Genomic DNA, 22966 nt, shown 5'->3' with positions numbered 1-22966 from the left:
TTATATATTTTTGCATGAATATTTTCTTTCCATGCTCACCGGGAGGAATCTCTGCCGCACAACAATCCAGTTAGAATCGGCAGTTGTTCAGTTGTTTTTAAGCGGTCGTCTGGTGTAGTTGTGGAAAACGGTTAAAACCGGAGATTCGCAAGTGTGGTGTGCAAAACAAACAAAATCAAACAAATCATATAACCGGTCAAATTTTCCCTAAAACAGGAAGAAAAACGTTTCGTGTGTTTTTTTTATAACATGGTATCTGGTCTGTAGGTGGTCCATTGCATGCATTTGTAATCTAATCAAAAAAATTAACAACACAAAACAAATTGAAAAAATAAATTATTCCAAATGAAATGAAATCGGAAATTATGTGCAGAATATTTTGTATTATTTAATCGAATCAATTGTCGAAATAACGGCACCTCGTGCGTGTGTGGTTTTGTGTGTTCAGAATTTTAAATGTCAGCAGAAAGCGAGTTTAAAAGGTGGGTGTGTTTAAAATATGTTATTGCAATTTTTTGAGGTGTTTAAATAAAACCTTTAAATTATTTGTTTCTTTTCCCTTCGAATCTCGGGTATGGAGAAAAGGAAAGAAAACGAAACAAAATTCCGGAAGTGCAGATGAAAAACTACCAAAAAAAAGAAAAAATAATAATAATAGACAGCAACGCACACAATCATCCCTTTCATCGCTCCGGCTGCGTGCCTGTGTATCCTTGCGGTCGGGTGTGTTTGTGTGTGTGTATGTATATGGGACTGAACGAGTGCGTTAATGTCAGTTTGAAAGTTCTTTTAAATGTGAGTGAGGAGATTTAACTATCCTGTGATTGGGGAAATAGAGTTGCCACAAGTGAAAGAATTTGGTATGCACCGTCATATCTCTATTGTAAAGAAAATTGAAAATATTTTACTGGTCTTTTTTAAAGGAACAAAATTAAAGTTATAATCTCAAAGAAAACGTTGTAAGAGTGCAATATTCTGTGGAAGTGTCGGAAGTATGTAGTTGATTAGCAAAGTCTATAATTATGGAAAGGAAGAGGAGACACTATATAGTCATGAGCAGCAACTAGTATGGATTTTTAAAAGAGTACGACAAATGTCTCAAGACCAACTTGTCTACGGAAATCCTTTGATGGCCTCACTTACACTTTTTAAGGTCACTCTAAAGAGGAAATTATCTGGGACCAATGTGGAGAAATGGTCAATGATACAACTTTGTGGCAGCATGACCGTTGTGCCACTAAAGTATCAATTTTGCCACTTTTTTGGGCTTTGATACCTTTGTGCCACTTTTTTATTTTGATCCTAAATGAGCCACTTTTTTCAATTTTTGTGCCACTTTTTTATACATTGAGCCACCTTTTTTATACCCTCCACCATAGTAAGAAGGGTATATTAAGTTTTTTATTCCTCGAAATATAAATTTTAGACCCCACAAAGTGTATATATTCTTGCTCGGCATAAAATTCTACGTCGACTTATCCGTCCGTTTGTGGAAATCGCTTCCGAACGAAATGAAGTAAGTTGAAGTAGGTGCAGGTCTACGTCTTCGTATAGCCCCTATATAACGGTACCCCGATATTCGGTATTTTGATGATTTTAGCGTCATTATTTACTGGAATTATTTCAAATTCTGTATTTGAACTTCGGAAAATTGTCTGTGCAGGTCCACGTTTTATAACCCAATGCACCTCCCTATATTCGGTATTTAATTTATTTTAGCTACATTATAAACAGATTTTTTTTTTCAAGTTTCGCATATAAATATTATAAAAGCTTATGACAAAATTTGCTTATGCAGGTCCACGTCGTCGTGTAGACCCTAATATACGGCTACATTCGGTATTTTTAAGATTTTAACAGAATTTTTAACCGATTTTATTCTTTTTTTGTGAAAATTGCCAAATTTTTACTACATGGTGTCGGGTATTCAAAGTTCGGCCCGGCCGAACTTACTACTTTTTTACTTGTTTTAAATAAAATGTGAAATAAATTGTGCCACTTTCTGTGCCACCATTTAAAGTGATATGTGATTTTCAGCGGTCACACTGCTTTGTGGTGTGCTTTTTCGGGGGGAAGCATAGTAAATTATCTTAGGCCACTGATTTTGACAAGGCAAACCCCTCGAGAAGTGTGTAACGTGTCTTTCTTCTTTCAAACAAGTCCCATTGTCTTAATATCGGTTTTGTTTTGTTTCGTACTTCGAGAAAATACAGAACGAAACTATTGCAAACATTTGATATAGTTTATTTTCGTACGCTGTTAAAACAGATGTTTTATTGATTTAAATACTAAATTACAATCTTCTAGTGTTCAAATACGATAAGATGAATATGGAATATAGGATGGCGAATGGACTTCGGAGATACTTGGGAATTCAAATTAGAGTTATTAATTGATAATCGGAAATTCGACGTTTACGATGTCTTCTAGGCAAGAAGATTAACGACTCGTTGACAGTCGTGAACTATGATTTACCGATTTCGGGTTGTTCACGATTAGTATTCCGGGTACTAGGTACTCAAAGGTACTCGTAGTGGCGTCGGCTTTCGGGATGTTGCCGATTTAGAGGGGGTCGGGAGCTTCATCAAATAGTCATCGGGCTGACGCCGTGAACAATCAGGGTTTACGATGTAGGTGGCTTGGATGTTGATGTCCTGGTTTTCGGAGACGGTCACTGTAGAGATAATCGGGAGCAGCTGTCCAGGTCTTATAAGATGGATCGAGATTCGTTCGGTTCGGAAACTTACAGTGAATACTCTCGAGGCAGCTGTCAAGGTCTTCTAAAATGAATTGTGGATAAGCTCGGAAACGGAATGGGTGCGGTTTGGCACTTGGCAAAGCAAACTCATCTGGAAATCTTACAATTGCCAGACATAAATTTCATACGGTCACTGCAAAAATGATAAAATCTAAAAAACCTTAAGAAAATATTAATTTCTGCGAAGAAATGAGGAAACCTGACTTCCTGCGATCGCTTTAAAGGGAGCGGACCTTTTGTAAACTCACTCGAGCGTTAAAATGTTACACCAAGATAATCCTCGCACTGTTATCTGTTATGTTGCTTAAGACACCATATACATAAACTATAAGGATTCCCCTCTATTTATGTTATCTAAGTAGACTTTTAAAACGCTAAACGCAAAACCAGTAAAGAAAGTCTTAAAGTCGAGCGGGGCCGATTTTATGATACCCTACACCACTTTGCTAATTTAGTTGAGCTCCACATAACAATCAAAAGTTTTTGAGGGATAATTCAATCATACACGCTATGATTAAAATTATAATTTAAAGTTCAAAGGACTAAATATGCCGAAGCATTTGTATATTTTAAATTCGGACTTGTATTGCCCATTTGGTGCACAATTAATTTGAAATCGGATAAATATATATATGGGAGCTATATCCAAATCGGAACCGATCTCGATAAAATTTGGCAAAGATATTTCTGAGCTTTATTTGATATATTTCCCTGAATATCGTTGTAACGGAGTATATTGCATATTACGGCTGTGAGTAACAAATATAACAAATCGGATGAACTATATATATGGGAGCTATAGCTATATCTAAACCGATCTTCACCAAATTTGACATACTAACTTCTAGACTCAATTCGTAAGTGCCAAATTCCATCACATTTGGACAAATATTAGACGTGTGGGGCACAATAAAAAGTAAATCGGACGAAATTATATATGGGAGCTATATCCAAATCTGAATCGATCTCGATAAAATTTAGCAAATGTATTTCACAGCTGTATTTGATATATTTCCCCAAATATTGTTGTTGCAGAGTGCATATTACGGCTGCGGAGGACAAAAATAACAAATCGGATGAACAATATATATGGGAGCTATGGAATTTTGCGTATACACCCAAATTAGGATAATAAGTATGCCAAATTTGATCGAAATCGGTTCAGATATTTCGATCAAATTTGGCATACTTATTTTCAGGCCTAATTTGGATGTATACTCAAAATTCCATTCAATTCGGGCTGGTATTATACGTTTGGTGCACAATAAAAGGCAAATCGGACGAAGATATATATGGGAGCTATATCTAAATTTTGACCGATTATCTCCAATTTCAATAGGGTTCGTCCTTGGGCCAAACAAATGATCTGTGCAAAATTTCATCTGGATCGGGTAATAAATGCGACCTGTACAAAACACATTACAAAAATACATGGACAGACGGACGGACGGACATGCATAAATCGACTCAGAATGTGATTCTATGCAGATTATCAAAAGGAACTATGGGTCTAACTCGTTTCCTTTTGCCTGTTACAAACAAATGCACAAAGACATAATACCCTGGCCACCTTGTGGTGTAGGGTATAAAAATTAATTTTGTTGCACAGTATATTCATAGTCGGGTGTTCTCACTTTTATTTTTCAATCAGGCCTTCAAAAAGAGAACTGCGAAGTGATACAAGTATAACCATCACCCTTCCATGGGGACGAGTCTTAAATATAACATACGAAACATACAATTGGTCGGCATATTTGCAATTAATTTATATGGCAACACTGGCGACTGTTTGTTTTGGGTGTTGCTTAACCGTTATTTACAATGAAAATAAAAACTTCAAACAATCAAATTGTCTTCCTTTTGCTCGCTCTCGTCCTCTCTCTTTCCGTTTGTCTTTACTCTTCTTTCAAATGTTAATCTCTTGAAAGGACACTCACAGCGACATAACTTTAGAGAAGTTACATTTGCTAGCTATACGAATGCAGTTTACTTCAACTCTCGTTGTTCTTTTAATCAGTCCCAATGCTCTCACACACATAGAGCTCTTATGGAAATGCGAGAGAGCAACTAAATGGGAAGTCAAGAGTTTATTATTGTTTCTTCTTGACATTAACAAAACAAACAACTAACGGCAGTTACAGTAACAGACAGCGGTGATAGTAACAGCGACGACAGCGACAGCCGGCAGCAATTACAGGAATAGGAAGAATCAAAGCAAAAAACAAAAATGTTGAAATGAAAACAAAAACGCAGTAACGAAAAAAAAGAGAACAGTAAATAATAACACAAGAGCATGGAGAACCAGGTTGACGACCCAGGCTGAAAAAACAGTAATTGCATTATGATTGTAATAATATGTATTTGTGGGGTGTAGGTTGTTGCCCACAACCACCCACCCCTACTTAGCTTTCCTGAAATGGATTTCGTTAACTGATTTCTGAATGTTTGTTTACTCACTCACTCGCATTGTGGCCGATGATAACAAGGTGTTTGTTAATGGTTTTATGTACGTTCTGTCATACAGGGTTCGGGATATTTCGTTCATTGTAGTTTTTTTTTTGGTTAAAAAAAATTACCCTACAGCTCAAAAATTTTATGAAAGATGTAAAATCTTATTAATGGTGTTCAGGATGATCAATTGCGTTGAGAAGATGCAAAAATTAGGCTAGCAGACATACCGTTGGTCGCCAAATTTTTAGGTAAATTTGACGTTTTGAAGCTATAATAATATATATATAAATAAAATAATTGACAGACAAACCGGCTGAACCTAGAAAATTCCAATTTTGGGTATAGGCCAACCTTGGGGCGGAGGGAACGAAAAATACTTAAAGTTGTAAAATGTGGAACTCTTTGTATTCGACTAACAGATAGATCTAGAATTCTTAAATTTGGAATAAGGTGGAGTGTACGTACGAAAAGTACAAAAAGCTATTAACTTGGTATCATGGAGTTTTTTGATGGATAGAGCTAAAATCTTGAAATTTAATATAAGATGTGGGTGTTTTTTGACGGACAGCGAAAATCTTCAAATTTGATATAAGATGTAGGATTGCGTACTTAAGTGTACTAATATTACCAAATGATACTGAAATTGGTGGAATGTTGAATTTTAGTCTAGGGGCCATTGTTGGTGTGTACAGCTGATATAAAGAGGTCGGTTTGGAAATGCGTACAATAAGTGTACAGTGTACGAATAGAATCGGAATTGCTAATCTTGGTAAAGCGGTTGCTATAAGTGTGTTGCGTTTAGATATGGAGGTAAATTTGAAAATTCATACTCTATAGTGTACGGCGTGGTAGAAAGCAAGGGTAGTACTTATACTCAAACCCGGCAAGGCCTATCTAAGGCTTATCGATCAATAAACCTCACATCTTTCTTGATCAAAAACATGGAATGGATAGGTGATACCATGATTAAGAACAAAATTCCAAACGAATCATTAAAATTCAAACAACTTGCATATGTTAAAGGGATATCAGTGGAAATCGCTCTACACGAGATTGTACAATATATGAATAAGCTGCTTGCTACTCGAATTTCCTATTTGGGGCAAAGGAGCTTAACCAAGGAGGTATTTGAAACTGTATGTTACGCAAACGATGTTATAATACTTCTGAGGGGGACAACAAATTTACTGAGCAAAAGGACCGGATTGGTCCTCAAGACAGTTTAGAACTGGACCAGGCCAAAACGATTTAATGAAAATCCGGAAAACGGAAGACTAAAAAAGAAGATGTTTTAGTCTTCCTGAATAAGACAATTGATAACTTCAATCATGTCAAATATGTAGAAGTAATCCTGAATAAAAAAAACATATTAATGAAAGAAAAAACAAACCTTACAGATACCGGTCAATCTTTAGAAAGATAATAGGTTCAAGATGATACTATGGTCGCTCTCCGCTCGTATTAATCGACCGTGGCATCAGAATAAATGCCGAATATTATCACGAAAATATTCTGGAGGGTGTATCAAAGCCTTGGGCATGCAATCATTATGGTCGCAGACCTTGGACATTCCAACGGGACTCAGCACGCACCACCCAAGAATTGTCACAAAATGAGGTTCCTCGCTTCATTTCCAGCGCACAATGGCCACCAAAATCTCCGGATACCAATCCGTTGGATTATTGTGCCTGAATATTTTGGGAAGTAAGGTTGGAATTAAAAATTACCGATGTGTCGATCACCTCAAGAAAGCGCTTCGCCGGGAATGGACCAAAATACCGCAACATAACATTCGGGCAGCGTGTGACGGCTTAATTGGTCGTAAGAGGGCTATAATTTGTGCCAAACATGACCAATTCGAACAAATCTAAACTTATTCTAAAATTTGATGCTATTTCCGACATATTTTGCTTTCATTCAATAAAATTAAAAAAAAAAGAAATTAATAATTATGGCGTTTGACTTTGTTGAAGTTTTTTAATATCATCCTGTATATATATGCATTGTGCTATGGGTACTTTCTATGAATAATATATAATTTTCCGCTGATGGTGCTTTGCCATGATCTATATAATAATGTTTTAGAGCATTATTTGAGGTTTTACACAATTTTTATTTGTTTACTTATTTATTTATTTTTATTTTTTGAAGTTCAGAATTTTAAATTCTGTTGTAAGAGAAAATCTTCTCGTAGGTTACCCTTTGTAATGCAATGATTCTGCCTCCGATAATCATATATGCTTCAGAAAATACTCCTTCTACTAGTAATACCTAAGTAATAATACTTGCTGCTAGAAGAAATATATTTGTTTCTAGACTACATCCTACAAGTCCAAAATTGAAAATGTTCTTCATAACGATTATAATATTTTGAAATTTAATTCATCTACACCATTTAAAATAACTGTTCATTCGAATGTAATGTTAAAAGATTATTATTTTGCCAGATGGTATACTGGTTACAGAATTTGTATTTAGAGAAAGTTGTTATCTTTCTTCACTGATTTCATTTTAACCCTCTAAAGGCAATGTTGCTTTGGTTTTATTCCCATGGTGTAGGGTACACAAAGTGCGTTAACCACCATATTTAATACTTTTTTAAAAAAATGTATTAAAATTATGCTATCAACCCAGTAGTACCTCTTTGAAGTTGCAATCTATAGGAGCAGTGTTAAGTGCTCGCGCAATTCGTTTATCCGGAAGTGAATGTGCGAAGTGCTAAATTAACGCTTCAGTTAACTGAAAACAAATCTAAATCTAACAATTATAAAAAATAAAAAGAAAGCAGGCAGAGTAGCATAAATTCTAACCCAGCTAAACCAAGCGTATCAAACGGGTGGGAGTGACAAAAAAGGAAGCCTATCAATCTAATGTGACAAGTGACAAAAAACAGCAACAACAACCATTACCGTTATCAAGATTGCCGTGACAATTAATTAATGGTGTTTCAAAAAAAAAAAAAAAATGAACCATTAACGGGTAGTAAGTAATTCAACAATTAGTTTTATTATAAAAAATTTAATTTAATGGAAAAAATTGTAGAGTTTAAAAAGAATAAAATACAGTGGATTAGATATTTGTTAAATTTTTATACAATGATTGTAGCTGTTACTAATTTTCTACAAAGCAATACGAACACTTAAAGACTATTTTCTTCAGCTAATAAAAATGCGGATTAACCTCCTTTGTAAATACAGTGATAGATTTCAAGCATATATTGCATTTTTCAAGAACCAGCTGGTGATATGTACATTTGGCCAATTTTAGATGATTACTATTGTTTTTTTTTAATACTCAAAAACGTATCTAGCATTTAAACACTACATACGACAAATCATATTTCTACATAGTTATAGAAATTTATATTTGTAAGCAAAAGACGACTTGTCGATTATCAATTTTGACTCTTCAAATCAAAACGAATTAAGTCACAGTGATGCTGATGAAATGAACAAAACATTTGTTAGTACTCCAACCATTCACGTTAACAATTTATTCTATGCCACCAAAGATGCCAATTTTGGTTTTCGCCGTATCTCCACATAGTTGTAAGGGTATTATGTCTTTGTGCATTTGTTTGTAACAGGGAGAAGGAAGCGAGATAAACCCATAGTTACTTTTGAGGATCTTCATAGAATCACTTTCTGAGTCGATATATGCATGTCAGTCTGTCCGTCATTGTATTCTTGTGGACAAAATGCAGGTCGTATTTATTATCCGATTGAGATGAAATTTTCCAAACAATATTTGTTTGGCCCAAGGATGAACCATATTGAAATTGGAGATAATCGGATCAGATTTAGATATTCTATATCTATAAAAGAGGAAAATGTTTGTATGTTTGTTTGTTTGTTTGTAATTTATGGACTCGAAAACCACTGAATAGATTTTCCTGAAAATGTCCATATATACTGCAACATCGCCTGAAAATAACATAGGCTATATACATTTTTGAATTTCCACTTGGAACCGGAGATATAGCATCAGAATCGGAGGCACCTCCCAAAAATTTTGATTTTATATGCACATATCTATTAATTGGCTGAAGATACAGTCTCCAAATTTGGAATACGTAACGGAATTTGGAACAAAAATAAGTTTGTCAAATTATATTGTAATCGGTTGAGATTTGGATATAGCTCCCATATATATTTTCGACCAATTTCGTTCATTTGATGCCTCATACACAATATGAATGTTCGACTCCAATGAAATTTGGAATATGTGACGGGATTTGATCTGAAAATAAATTTGTCAAATTATATTGAAATCGGTTCAGATTTGGATATAGCTCCCATATATATTTTCGGCCGATTAAAGCATTTGATGCACCAAACACGCTATGTATCCCCAATTTCAATGAAATTTGAAACGTGATAGATTTTATCTAAAAAATTGATTTCCCAAATTATATTGAAATCGGTTCAGATTTGGATATAGCTCCCATATACATTTTCGGCCGATTTCATGTATTTGGTGGACCAAACACGACATGTATTTCCAATTGTAATGAAATTTAAAATAAGTAACGGAATTGGGAGCCAAAATGAATTTGTCAAATTAAATTGAAATCGGTTCAGATATGGATATAGCTCCCATATATATTTTCGACCGATTTCACATATTTGATGCACAAAGCACGATACGTATTTCCGATTCCAATGAAATTCGGCATGAGTGGCTAAATTTGGTACAAAAATAAATTTGACAAATTATATTCAAATACGCTCAGATTTGATTATAGCTTCCATATATATATATACTCATCCGATTTCACATATTTGATGCACCCAAAGCGAGAGAGACAAAATCTGGCACCAGAAAAAATTGCCAAATTATATTGAAATCAGTTGAGGTTTGGGTATAGCTAACATATATATTTCGGCCGATTTCATACATGTTATGCACCAAACATGATATATATGACCGATACCAATGAAATTCAGAATGTGTAGCGGAATTTGGTTACAATAATAAATGTGACAAATTAATTGGAAATTAGTTAAGATTTGGATATAGCTCCCATATATATATATATTCTCGGCCGATTTCACATATTTAACGCACCAATTTCAATGAAATATGAAAGGTGTGGCGGAATTTGGTGTAAAAGTAATTTTTTTAAAATTATATTTAAATCGGATCAGATTGGGATATGATTTTAATAAGAACCATTGACCCACAACGCCTTAGGCTAACACTAAAAACCAACACAACAATTGTTGAAACACGCTTATAACGGCGAAGAATGTTGCTATCTCGAATTCATTAATTGCAATAGAAATGCCACTCAACTTCAAAAGATTGCAGTTTACTGCACGCTTGGTATTTGCTATGAAATAAATAAATCCAAAGGACAAACTCTTCGTGTATGTACGTCATTTTACTGCTTTTCTAATAGTTTTGGTTATTTACGCATTAAAGTAGTGCACTATTTTTTTATAATTTTTAAATTTGTTTTTTTTTTTAACCAACATATATTCGTAAATAAAATTTTGAATGCATATAAAATCAAAAGGGGTAGCGAAGCGCACCGGATTCAGCTAGTTGTTCCCATATATCTTCAACCGATTTTGGGTTAATTGCGCACCAAATGCCTAATATCAGCCCAAATGGACTGAATATTGGCAATTACGGCTGAATTCATCCCATAAACCAGTATGTCAACTTTGGTGTAAATCGGTTCAGGTATAGCTATAGCTTCCATATATATGTTTTATACTATTTGGGGTATAAAGTCCCTCACAAGTGTAATTTGCATTCCACAACAATGATCTTTGGTACCAGATATGAGATGCAATTCTGAAATAAGTGTATCAAATTTTGTCAAAATCGGTTCAGATTTAGATATAGCTCCCATATATCTTCGACGGATTTTGGGTTAATTGTGCACCAAATGACCAATATAAGTCCAAATGGCCTGAATTTTGACACATCCGACCAAATTCAGTCTAGAAGCAGGTACATCAAATTTTGTAAAAAACGGTTTAGATGTAGCTGTAGTCCCATACATATAGCTCATCCGATTTGGTGTTTAAGTCCCTCGCATATATATTTATTTTATAGAGCTCGGAAATGCCTTTGCCAAATTTTATCGAGATCGGCTAAGACTTAGATACATCTCCTATGTATATCCTTAATCCGATTTCAAGTTTATTTTGCAAATAATGGCTTATATCAGCCCAAATGGAGTGTATTTCGGGACGTACGTTTCCATTTGGGGAAATTCAGCTCCAATATATATATTTTAATACAATCCTTGTCGAAGTGATGTCATGCAGTATACAGCAATGCCTTTTGACATTACCTTATTGGTTAATATAGGTTTCCTTGATATTGTATTTACACTTCTATCCACGGTGATACCAATATACTAATATTCAGCCAAATCAATTGGAAAATTTAATTGATGTCATCCTTCTAAAACGATGATTTGTTGTAGATTTTTACACAACTAGCTATATATATGTATTCCTGGCGTTTAGGTAAAATTTAGACCCTTGACGTCTTCTAGGACCTTTAGCAGAATATTTTGACTTGTTACGATTTAAAGGAAATGTTTAACCATATTTTAAAACAAGGAGAAGTTTAAACATCAAGCCTGCTTAGACTTTTGCATTTTGTAATAGCAGTTCCTCAACATTATTACTCTTTTAATTATAAACTCACGAAACCTGGGATTAAATGATTACCTTTTGTTTTATTCAACTTCCCTTACTACAAAATAATTACAAAAGCTGGATTGTATCTACTCAAATCACAATACCATTTGATCAGGAAAATAAAAACAATTATTAAATTTCTTTACCTTCCGTATCTAGAATTTTTGCAAAAAAAAAAATCTTAAGCATAGGTCCCAGTTTAAAAAAAATCGAATCCACCTAATGATCACGTTACGTGATAAAAACATATCATTCACATTAAAAAAACCTGAAAATTTCTAATTTAAATAAAGAAATAACTTCAAGCTGCTTTCAATAATTTGCCTGCTTTCACGTTCTCGCCACGCTGGGTGTGGCGTGTTTTTGTGTAGAATATTAACCAAGATTTGTTGGGATTTTTTTTTGTGAGATTTGATTTTAAGAAGAAAGAAGACCAAAGACAGTGAATGTTCCTAAATGTTAATATTCTCGTATGATTGTTATCAATAAAAATTATATTCATAGTTGATGGCTTTTTTAATTTTTATCGACAATCATAAGCATAGACATTGTATGGAACCTCGGAATAATTCAAAATATGCTTCTCTAATTGACGTAAAATAAGTTTTGAAAAAAAAACTGGAATTAATTGTGCTCAATGGGTGTGAGAAATAGTGAATTTCCATATCTAATTAACACTTGTAATTTTCTAAATCAAACCACATATTGACATCTAGACAAACATACATTCATACAACCAACCCGCTAACCATCCGTCCATCCACCCAAAACCTACATTTGTACAATTTATGCTAAAAATAATAATAATTGTATTTGCATTTCCAGTTCTTCAATTCTCTATTAACTGTAGTCAACATTAACTAGCACTTGGAATGAACAGCTTGTGTGTCCGACTGTCTGTCGGTCTTTTACTTGGTACGGTAAAACTTCTATGACATCCATTCATGATCACGACTTCGTCGACGACGACGATGGAGGTGTCAATACACATAAATTATTTATTTGTTTAACACGCTGCGAGAAAGCTAACGCACAACGAAAAAAATAAAACTTACAAGCAAATAAAACAAAATAAACACTTAATGTCCATGCTCTCTGTGCTATTGGCGAAAAATATCCACACATGTAGGGTTTGGGTTAACTGCAAAGTGGCTTAAGTCACTGTGAAAATTTGGATATTTTGTATTTTGGTATAAAAATGTCTCCGTCAAATTAAGTGAACATCGATTCAGAACAGGATATGCCTCCCATATATTAGTTCCTTCTGAAACCAAATTATAACTGCTCTAAAGCTAAATGTTGATAGGTGCTATGATCTACTTCAAGTAAAATATTTTTTCACAGGTGTCACATATAGATAAAATTAGGAGTTTGTAGACTGATTTATAAGTAGTTACGACACTATATAACACTGTGAAAGTAGAGCTAAAAAATAGAAGACATATGTATCGGCGATTATAAAAATTTCCATTTGAGGCAGCAAATTCCTCCCACATCCAAATTTTTGGATATTTTTGGTAAGATTTCTTAGAATCTCCGCATTTTAGGCATATAGGGGCTCTGGCAATATTACTGAAAACAATAGGAGCATTAATGTGGTCCAAAATGTTAACCCTCAAACGAGTCACCTTAAAGATACCTCCGTTTGTTCTTTATACCCTACACCTCAAGGTTGTCAGTGTATTATGTCTTTGTGAATTTGTTTGTAACAGGCAAAAGGAAACGAGATAGACCCAAAGTTCCTTTTGATGATCTGCATAGAATCACTTTTTGTCAGTCCGCCTGTCCATGTATTCTTGTGAACAAAATGCAGGTCGATATATTATCCGATTGAGATGATATTTTCCAAACAACATTTGTTTGGCCCAAGGACGAACCTTATTGAAATTGGAGATAATCGGTAAAAATTTAGATAATCTCTCATATATATCTTCGTCCGATTTGCCGTTTATTGTGCGCCAAACGTGTAATATCAGCCTGAATAGTATGGAATTTTGCGCAAACAACCAAATTAGGCCTGAAAATAAGTATGCCCAATTTGATCGAAATCGGGTCAGATATAGCTTAGCCCCCATATATATTTTTCATCCGATTTGATATTTTTGTCCTTCGCAGCCGTAATATGCACTCTCTAACAACAATATTTGGGGAAATAAATCAAATGCAGCTCAGAAATACCTTTGCTAAATTTTATCGAGATCGGTTCAGATTTGGATATAGCTCCCATATATAACTTCGTCCGATTTGCCTTTTATTGTGCACCAAACGTCTAATATTTGGCCAAATGGGATGGAATTTGGCACATACGATCGAATTGTGTCTAGAAGGTAGTATGTCAAATTTGGTGAAGATCGGTTCAGATATAGCTATAGCTCCCATATATATTTTTCATCCGATTTGATATTTGTTACCCACAGCCGTAATATGCACTCCGTAACAACGATATTCAGGGAAATATATCAAATAGAGCTCAGAAATATCTTTGCCAAATTTTATCGAGATCGGTTCCGCTTTGGATATGGCTCCCATATATATATTTATCCGATTTCAAATTAATTGTGCACTAAATGGGCATTACAAGTCCGAATTTAAAAGATACAAATGCTTCGGCATATTTAGTCCTTTGAACTTTAAATTATAATTATAATCATAGCGTGTACGACTGAATTCTCCCATAAAAACTTTTAATTGTTATGTGGAGCTCTACTAAATTAGCAAAGTGGTGTAGGGTATCATAAAGTCGGCCCCGCCTGACTTTAAGACTTTCTTTACTTGTTTTTATACCCTACACCACAAGGTGGTCAGGTTATTATGTCTTTGTGCATTTGTTTGTAACAGGCAGAAGGAAACGAGATAGACCCATAGCTCCTTTTGATGATCTGCATAGAATCACATTCTGAATCGATTTATGCATGTCCGTCCGTCCGACTGTCCGTCCGTCCGTCTGTCCGTCTGTCCGTCTGTCCGTCTGTCCGTCTGTCCGTCCGTCCGTCTGTCCATGTATTTTTGTAAACAAAGTACAGGAAATTTTGCAAAGATCTTTTGTTTGGCCCAAGGACGAACTCTATTGAAATTGGAGATAATCGGTCAAAATTTAGATATAGCTCCCATATATATCTTCGTCCGATTTGCTTTTATTGTGCACCAAACGTATAATATCAGCCCGAATTGTATGGAATTTTGCATATACACCCAAATATGTATGCCAAATTTGAGCGAAATCGGTTCAGATATAGCTATAGCTCCCATATATATTTTTCATCCGATTTGTTATTTTTGTCCATCGCCGCCGTAATATGCACTATGCAACAACAATATTTGGGGAAATATATCAAATACAGCTCAAAAAAACCATTTGCCAAATTTTATCGAGATCGGTTCAGATTTGGATATAGCTCCCATATATAACTTCGTCCGATTTACCTTTTATTGTGCACCAAACGTCTAATATTTTTCCAAATGAGATGGAATTAGACACTTACGACCAAATTGAGTCTAGAAGCTAGTACGTCAAATTTGGTGAAGATCGGTTCAGATATAGCTATAGCTTCCATATATATTATTCATCCGATTTGTTATATTTGTTACCCACAACCGTAATATGCACTCCGTAACAACGATATTCAGGGAAATATATCAAATACAGCTCAGAAATATCCTTGCCAAATTTTATCGAGATCGGTTCAGATTTGGATATAGCTCCCATATATATCTTTACCCGATTTCAAGATAATTGTGCACCAAATGGGCAATACAATTCCGAATTTAAAAGATTTAAATTTAAAAGAACTTTAAATTATAATTATAATCATAGCGTGTATGATTGAATTCTCCCATAAAAACTTTTATGCGGAGCTCTACTAAATTAGCACAGTGGTGTAGGGTATCATAAAGTCGACCCGCCTGACTTTAAGACTTTCTTTACTGGTTTTTTAATAATTAAAAACTCCCCTTGTTTCCAAGTCAAAGTATCCTACTAAATTATTTGTCATAAAATTCTAGATCTAGTCTACCCCTGACCGAAAAGCCAGGAATTTAGATCTATATGTAAATAAAAGTGTAGTAAAGTAACTGACTGAGACGAAACGACTTAAGCTAGAATCTTGAAATTGTGACGAGGGTCCGTCTTCGTGCGTAGGCATGTGATAATTTGTATTGGACAAACGGAATAAGCGAGAATTCTGAAATTTGGAATGAGAGTCACTGATGGTGGTCACCAAGGTGTTTAAGGTCTAAAAAGGTACTAAACATCTAACATCTATATATGGGGGATATACGATACAAAAAACTTTTTGGGTAGAATTTTCGAGAATTCCATTTAAAAATGTGTATAAAATCATTAAAATACCGAATATCGGTGGTACTGTTATATGGGGCGATAAAATATTCTCTTTTAGGGGGTGAAGTACTCACAAGGAACTCATTGTGTGAAATTTCAGACAATTCGATTGAAATATATGGCTAAAATCATCAAAATACCGAATATCGGGGGTACTGTTATATGGGGGCGATATCGTGGACCTATATAAAAAATTCTCTTTTAGAGGGTAAAGTGCTCACAAGGAACTCCTTGTGTGGAATTTCAGACAATTCCATTGAAAATGTGGCTAAAATCGTCAAAATACCGAAAATCGGGGGTACCGTTATATGGAGGCTATACGATATCGTGGACCGATATAGCGCATCTTCGAACTTGACCTTTCTGCAGACTGCTTCCTAATTTAATTCGTTTTGGCTCTAGTGTGATTACAACAGACGGACGGGCAATACTAAATCGTATGTATTGTGGAGGGTATAAAAAATCGAATTTACACACAGCACTGTCCTATTAGACACATCGTTCCTAGAATCAACGAATTCGAAGGAAACTTAATGCAAAATTTTCAAAAAAAAAAAAAAAAACAATTGGCGTGATATGGGAACTTGTGTTCTCTGTTTTGATTCCTACTTTTAGTTCAACTCTTATCATTTTTAATGATGGACAATAATAGAAAACTCATTGTATGGTAATTTTTCTATAGAAAAAATTTCGTTCAGTAGCAAGACTAATTTCGTTTTCACTGTTAACTGTCTTGGAGCTTATATTTTTCTCAAATATTTTTTCTATAAAAATCTTTCGTTGCCCTCTTATCTTTCATCCTTACTAAATGTTGTGACCTCATTTCAATAAATTTGTTCAAATATTTACAAAACGTAGACCTTAAGGAGTATTGGGGACATCACAGCAATTGACGCAGTACAATAACACCACCAACAACAAGAACAGCAACAACACTAACAGACAATGAATTATACTTCCTTGTCACGTCTTAACCATATTTCAACGATGCCAAGGTTATAAAATATGCAAATGCTAAGGATATCATTGTGCCATCGGCAAGACATGATAAAGAAAACACATTTTCAAGAATCGAAACTAATTTTTTTGAGGTTGACGTAATAATATGAAAGATTTAGTATTTGGTGATTGCCGAAAAAATACGTTGGCGTTGCAAATATGTGATTGGTACTTAATGACGATCAATTTTCAATTACCATCGATAAAAAGCCAAAAAATGGGAGCAAATCTCTTGCCAAAGTAGAGCTAAGCCTATGGTTTGTCTGCCTATTTGTCTGCGGAACAACGAGACAGACCAAAAAAAAAACTACTGCTACCAGATTTTTGTTCCGCTCACTCACTCCCGTCTGACAGCAAGTTAACACATTGTAGGCTGTAATACCACTTTTGAGACAGATGTAGGTTCACATATGTATATTGGTCGTAATTTAATGTCATGTCTTGTGTTCAAGTGCCAGACATACGGACGGACAGACAGACAACGACATTGTGGGCCAAATTGTGGTTAGTTTGCTCTTGTTTTCTTTTTTTATTTTGCTACCACTTTGATCTAAGGCAAATGATTGTACCATCATCAACATCATCACTGCACCAAAACCGTCAACTACTTATCATTTTGCAAAACCCAAATTTCGTTTACATTAGAAAAGTTACCAAAAGGAAGTAAAACAAGTTGAAAATGTCAGAGGGTTTGCCAACAGATCACACTTAGAGACCTGGGCCTCAATTCTTGTTCTGTGAAAATGTGAAATGAAAACTTTTATAATGGAAACAAATGTCAAATGAAAAATTTTATAAAGGAAATATTTTTCATTTCATATTTTCATAGAACAAGAATCCACTCCCTGGACTTTTTTGTCAGGAAGTCTCTAAATAGCACTGAACAAAACAAAATATTTAGGGGGAAAATCCAGCAGAGATCTAAAAAAGAAACCACAGGCATCGGCGTTTTAAACCGATTAAACAACCGGCCATTTTCGGCCACTGCGACGCGAGTTTCGATTAAGTCGCTTTTTTACTATTCGAATAACTTCTGCAGATGTTGCTTTTTTATCGTCCACTTCCTTGACGTCGGGCTACGCTACCAGTATCACGGTAACGAGCGATGGTACAAGGCACAGAAGATTTAATCACATTTAAATGCTGGAGTCATCTAAAGTTAGCCACTTGTGGTTTTTTTCTGGAAAATTCTCACCAAAATGCTTTTGTACGCTTGTGAACCGATGTACGATGTACGCTTGTTAACAATAATGAGCTGTCACTGGAATAATTTTAACAGCTGTCGGACTAGTGGCTTAGAAATGACAGAAGTCTGAAGTTGGTTGCAGTTTTTTCATCTCAACCTGTATTGGAGGCATATCCGATTCATAATCATTATACCCTACAACACTATGTGTTGGGGGTATTATAAGTTTGATTGGGCCAGAATTTATGTAACACCTCGAAATATTGGTTTCCCATATAGGAAAGTATATATGGATCTTCCTAGCTCGCCGAGCTGAGTCGATCTAGCTATGTATGTCCGTCCGTCCGTCTGTCCGTCTGTCCGTCTGTCCGTCTGTCCATGTTAATTTGTAATCACGCTACAGGTCGCAATTATGGCCCGATCTTCACGAAATTTAGAATGTAGGTGGGGTTAAGGTCAGAATAGAACCCTATTTCTTTTGGAGATGATCGCATAATATTTAGGGGTTGAAATGGACCAAAAATTGAAAAAATTCCTGATTTTGCAGTTGCTCTACAGGTCGCAATTATAGACCAATCGACGCGGAATTTCGCATGTAGCTAGAGTTTAGGGGCGGGAAGAAGCCTACCAATTTGGGTGGTTATCGGATAATATTTAGCGGGTAAAATAGACCATATCTTTTGTGTTGAAAAAATTCAAAATTTTTCATTAAACCGCGAATATTTTAAATCGCGGCGAAATCACAAAGCCATGACAAGGTTACTCCTGATCTTTACATTGATGTTAACATCCAACAAAACGGTCTATCAAAGAAGATATGCTTGAAAGATCTCTTATATGTCGAGAACGGCTGAACTGATTTCAACAGTTCTCATTAATTCAGAATGGCCTCTTGGCAGGAAAGAAAAAACGTCTAAAAAAATCGCATAAAAATATCTCTCTAAAGATGAAAATATTGATTTTGTAAAATTTTCTCATATTTTTTCAATTTTGTCATATTTTTGGCATATTTTCATTTTGAATTAAACATTTGGTAATATTTCTACAGCTAACAAAACTAAGTAGTTAGGATATCAGGATATCATATACAGATTGCATTTATGGCCCGATCCTAACGAAATTTTGCTTGGGGATCAGATGAGGGTCAGAATAGAAGCCTACTCTTTTTGGAGATGATCACCATATATTTAGGGGTTGAAATGGACCAAAAAAACTGCAAATTGTCAGCAGATCGTAATTATTGCCCGATCCTCACGCACATTTGAATGGGGGTTACGGGCATTGCAAAAAGCCAAGCAGTTTTGGATGGCCATCCAAAAATATTCAACGTGTGAAATAGTTTGCCAACTTTTGTAGACAAAACACTAAAATGTCCATTCCAGTGACTTTTTGGAGAATTCACAAATACAGAAAAGACGCACTTCTGACTATTTCGTTAACGCTGATTTCGTTGAAGAATATAATCAAATGTCTGTATCTCATATAGATGCATTTCAGTCAAAAACCAATAATAAATGTTAATCTTTCGACACTTCTGAGCGATTATAGGTCTTTGGGAAATATTGGTTCCAAATCTAGGAAGACCATTTACGTGCAACATCTTCCAATAAATTGGAAATGAGCAAATTAGTTAAAGTTGCTATTATTCGAAAATTAGAGAGCGAGACCTGATGGTTTTCTTTTATTATTTGTCACAATATCTTGTGGAATTCTTCCGAGTATCTCGCCTATATAAACTCTATCGTTTATTATAGTGTTGTAGGGTATTCAACGGTCGGCCCCGCTCGACTGTAGCCTTTGCTTACTTGTTTTTCAATAAATTTGACAGAGATATTTTAATCTTTTATACCAAATAATATTTCTATAGGGAGTATGCTATCACTTCGAGAAGGATTATATTAAAACAAACAATTTTGGCAATTTTCAAAAAAAAAAAAAAAATAAAATAAAAAAACCGTTAAAAATTCTGGTAAAATATTAAAAATACCCATTGTAGCCATTATATTATGTTGTATACTACGACGGGGACCTGCAAAGGCAACTTTTGTCATAAGCCATTGCAATATTCAAATGCGAAACTTGAAAAAAAGTCGGTGAATAATGCAGATAATATCATCAAAATACAGAATATTGGGAGGTAACGTTATATGGGGGCTATATGAAGACGTGGACCTGAATAGCAAATTTTCTGTCATAGGCTGTAGTACCCATTACGAACTTTAAATACAAATTTAAAACAATTCCGGTGAATAATGTCGCTAAAATCATCAAAATACGGAATATCGGGAGGTAGCGTTATATGGGGGCTATACGAAAACGCGGACGTTTCTGTTATAGGCTGTAGTATCCCTTTGCAACTTCAAATACATTGAAACATACATTTGAAACATTCCCGGTGAATTATGCCGCTTAAATCACCAAAATACTGAAAAAGGCAGGTACCATTATATGGAGGCTATACCAAAACGTGGACCTACATGACCCATTTTCAATACCAAAGTTATGCGGACATAGTACACTTTTTGAAAATTACCAAATTCGTTCCAAATGGTGGAGTGTATTCAAAGTTCGGCCCGGCCGAACGTACTGCTTTTTAACTTGTTATACCCTCCACCTTGTAAAGGAGGGTATATTAACTTTGTCATTCCGTGTGTAACATCCTTAAATATTCGTCGTAGACCCCATAAAGTATATATATTTATAATCAGCATAAAATTCTAAGTCGATTTAACGACGTCCGTCTGTCTGTTGAAATCACGATACAGCCCACATTATTTGACGTAGAGCGCCAAAATTTAGCAGAGCTATTTGTATTGTGTCTAGGATGGTTGGTATTGAAAATGAGATATATCGGTCCACGTTCTGGTATAGTCCCCATATAACGGTACCTCCCAATATTCGGTATTTTGATTATTTATGCCACATTTTTTTCACGGATTTGTCTGAAAATTGGTACTTGTAGGTCATAATGGGTCCCTGTGCGTGTGGCAAAACATTGCATGTATGCGTCTACGTTTTGGTATAGCCCCCATATAACGGTACCTCCCAATATTCGGTATTTCAATTTTTTTTGCCACATTTTTTCACTGATTTGTCTAAAACTTGGTATTTGTGGGTCATAATGGGTTCTAGTTCGTGTGGCGGAACATTGTATGTATAGGTCCACGTTTTGATATAATCCCCATATAATGGTACCTCCCAATATTCGGTATTTTGATGATTTTTGACACATTTTTTTAAGAATTACTCTGAAAATTGGTAGTTGTAGATTATAATGTGTCTGGGACCCATGTGGCGTGTGGCGAGTCATTGTAATTATAAGTCCACGTTTTGGTATAGCCCCCATATAACGGTACCTCCCGGCATTCGGTAATTTGATGATTTTTGCCACATTTTTTCTCGGATTTGTCTGACAATTGGTATTTGTAGTCATAATGGGTTCTAGCTCCGTTGGCGAAACATTTTATGTATAGGTCCATGATTTGATATAGCCCCCATATAACGGTACCTCCCGATATTCGGTATTTTGATGGTTTTTGCCACATTTCTTCTAATGTTTCCTTTACCCTAAGGTGGAGGGTATTAAAAGTTTGGCCCGGCCGAACTTAATTGTTTTTTCATAAATCCATAATTATCAAAAAAAAAAATGAAAACCATTTCTAAATTGTTTTTTTAATGGGTACGAATTTCTTGAAAAAAAAAGAAAAACCATGTTCTTGTATTATATGTTGAAAAAAAAAATGTTGAACTTTTGTGAAGAGGAATTGACCGATGTGATCCATCTTTGAACTTTATCCTAGACATATTACGATGCTTACAATTTGGATCCAATTTTGTATACTTTTCAAGAATTTCCGATTACCGTGCACACAACTAGACCAAGATACGAACGAACAGCGTAACATCGAGTTTAAATGTTCTCTGAAGAATTTCATTCGTATAGACATATAGTTCAAAATTGTTATTTCAACGACGAAGGGGGACTTTCGTGTACAACTATATCGCTGTATTCTGTTTGATACTTTCATCCACACAGGTCCCCCTACATTCTAGTTTGTGTAGGGCATGCACACATCCAAACCGCAAATTTAGGGGGAAAATCCAGCAGAGATCTAAAAAAGAAACCACAGGCATCGGCGTTTTAAACCGATTAAACAACCGGCCATTTTCGGCCACTGCGACGCGAGTTTCGATTAAGTCGCTTTTTTACTATTCGAATAACTTCTGCAGATGTTGCTTTTTTATCGTCCACTTCCTTGACGTCGGGCTACGCTACCAGTATCACGGTAACGAGCGATGGTACAAGGCACAGAAGATTTAATCACATTTAAATGCTGGAGTCATCTAAAGTTAGCCACTTGTGGTTTTTTTCTGGAAAATTCTCACCAAAATGCTTTTGTACGCTTGTGAACCGATGTACGATGTACGCTTGTTAACAATAATGAGCTGTCACTGGAATAATTTTAACAGCTGTCGGACTAGTGGCTTAGAAATGACAGAAGTCTGAAGTTGGTTGCAGTTTTTTCATCTCAACCTGTATTGGAGGCATATCCGATTCATAATCATTTTTC

The 22966-nt window shown here is 35.1% G+C and overlaps 1 protein-coding gene across 1 annotated transcript in view; it reads left to right on the top strand.

Moving 5' to 3' along the window:
* The first annotated feature begins 90 nt into the window (after positions 1-90).
* The window catches only part of LOC131803677 (kelch-like protein 17), a 97967-nt gene continuing 75091 nt past the window's right edge, over positions 91-22966 (top strand). The window contains exon 1 of the mRNA XM_059125165.1: positions 91-482. The gene's annotated coding sequence lies outside the window, so the exon portion shown is untranslated. The remainder of the gene's footprint in view (positions 483-22966) is intronic.

The sequence above is a fragment of the Musca domestica genome, unplaced genomic scaffold (assembly GCF_030504385.1).
Source record: "Musca domestica strain aabys unplaced genomic scaffold, Musca_domestica.polishedcontigs.V.1.1 10, whole genome shotgun sequence".
Taxonomy (NCBI): domain Eukaryota; kingdom Metazoa; phylum Arthropoda; class Insecta; order Diptera; family Muscidae; genus Musca; species Musca domestica.
Note: the sequence above shows the minus strand (reverse complement) of the source record. Positions and strands in the feature narration are given on the sequence as shown.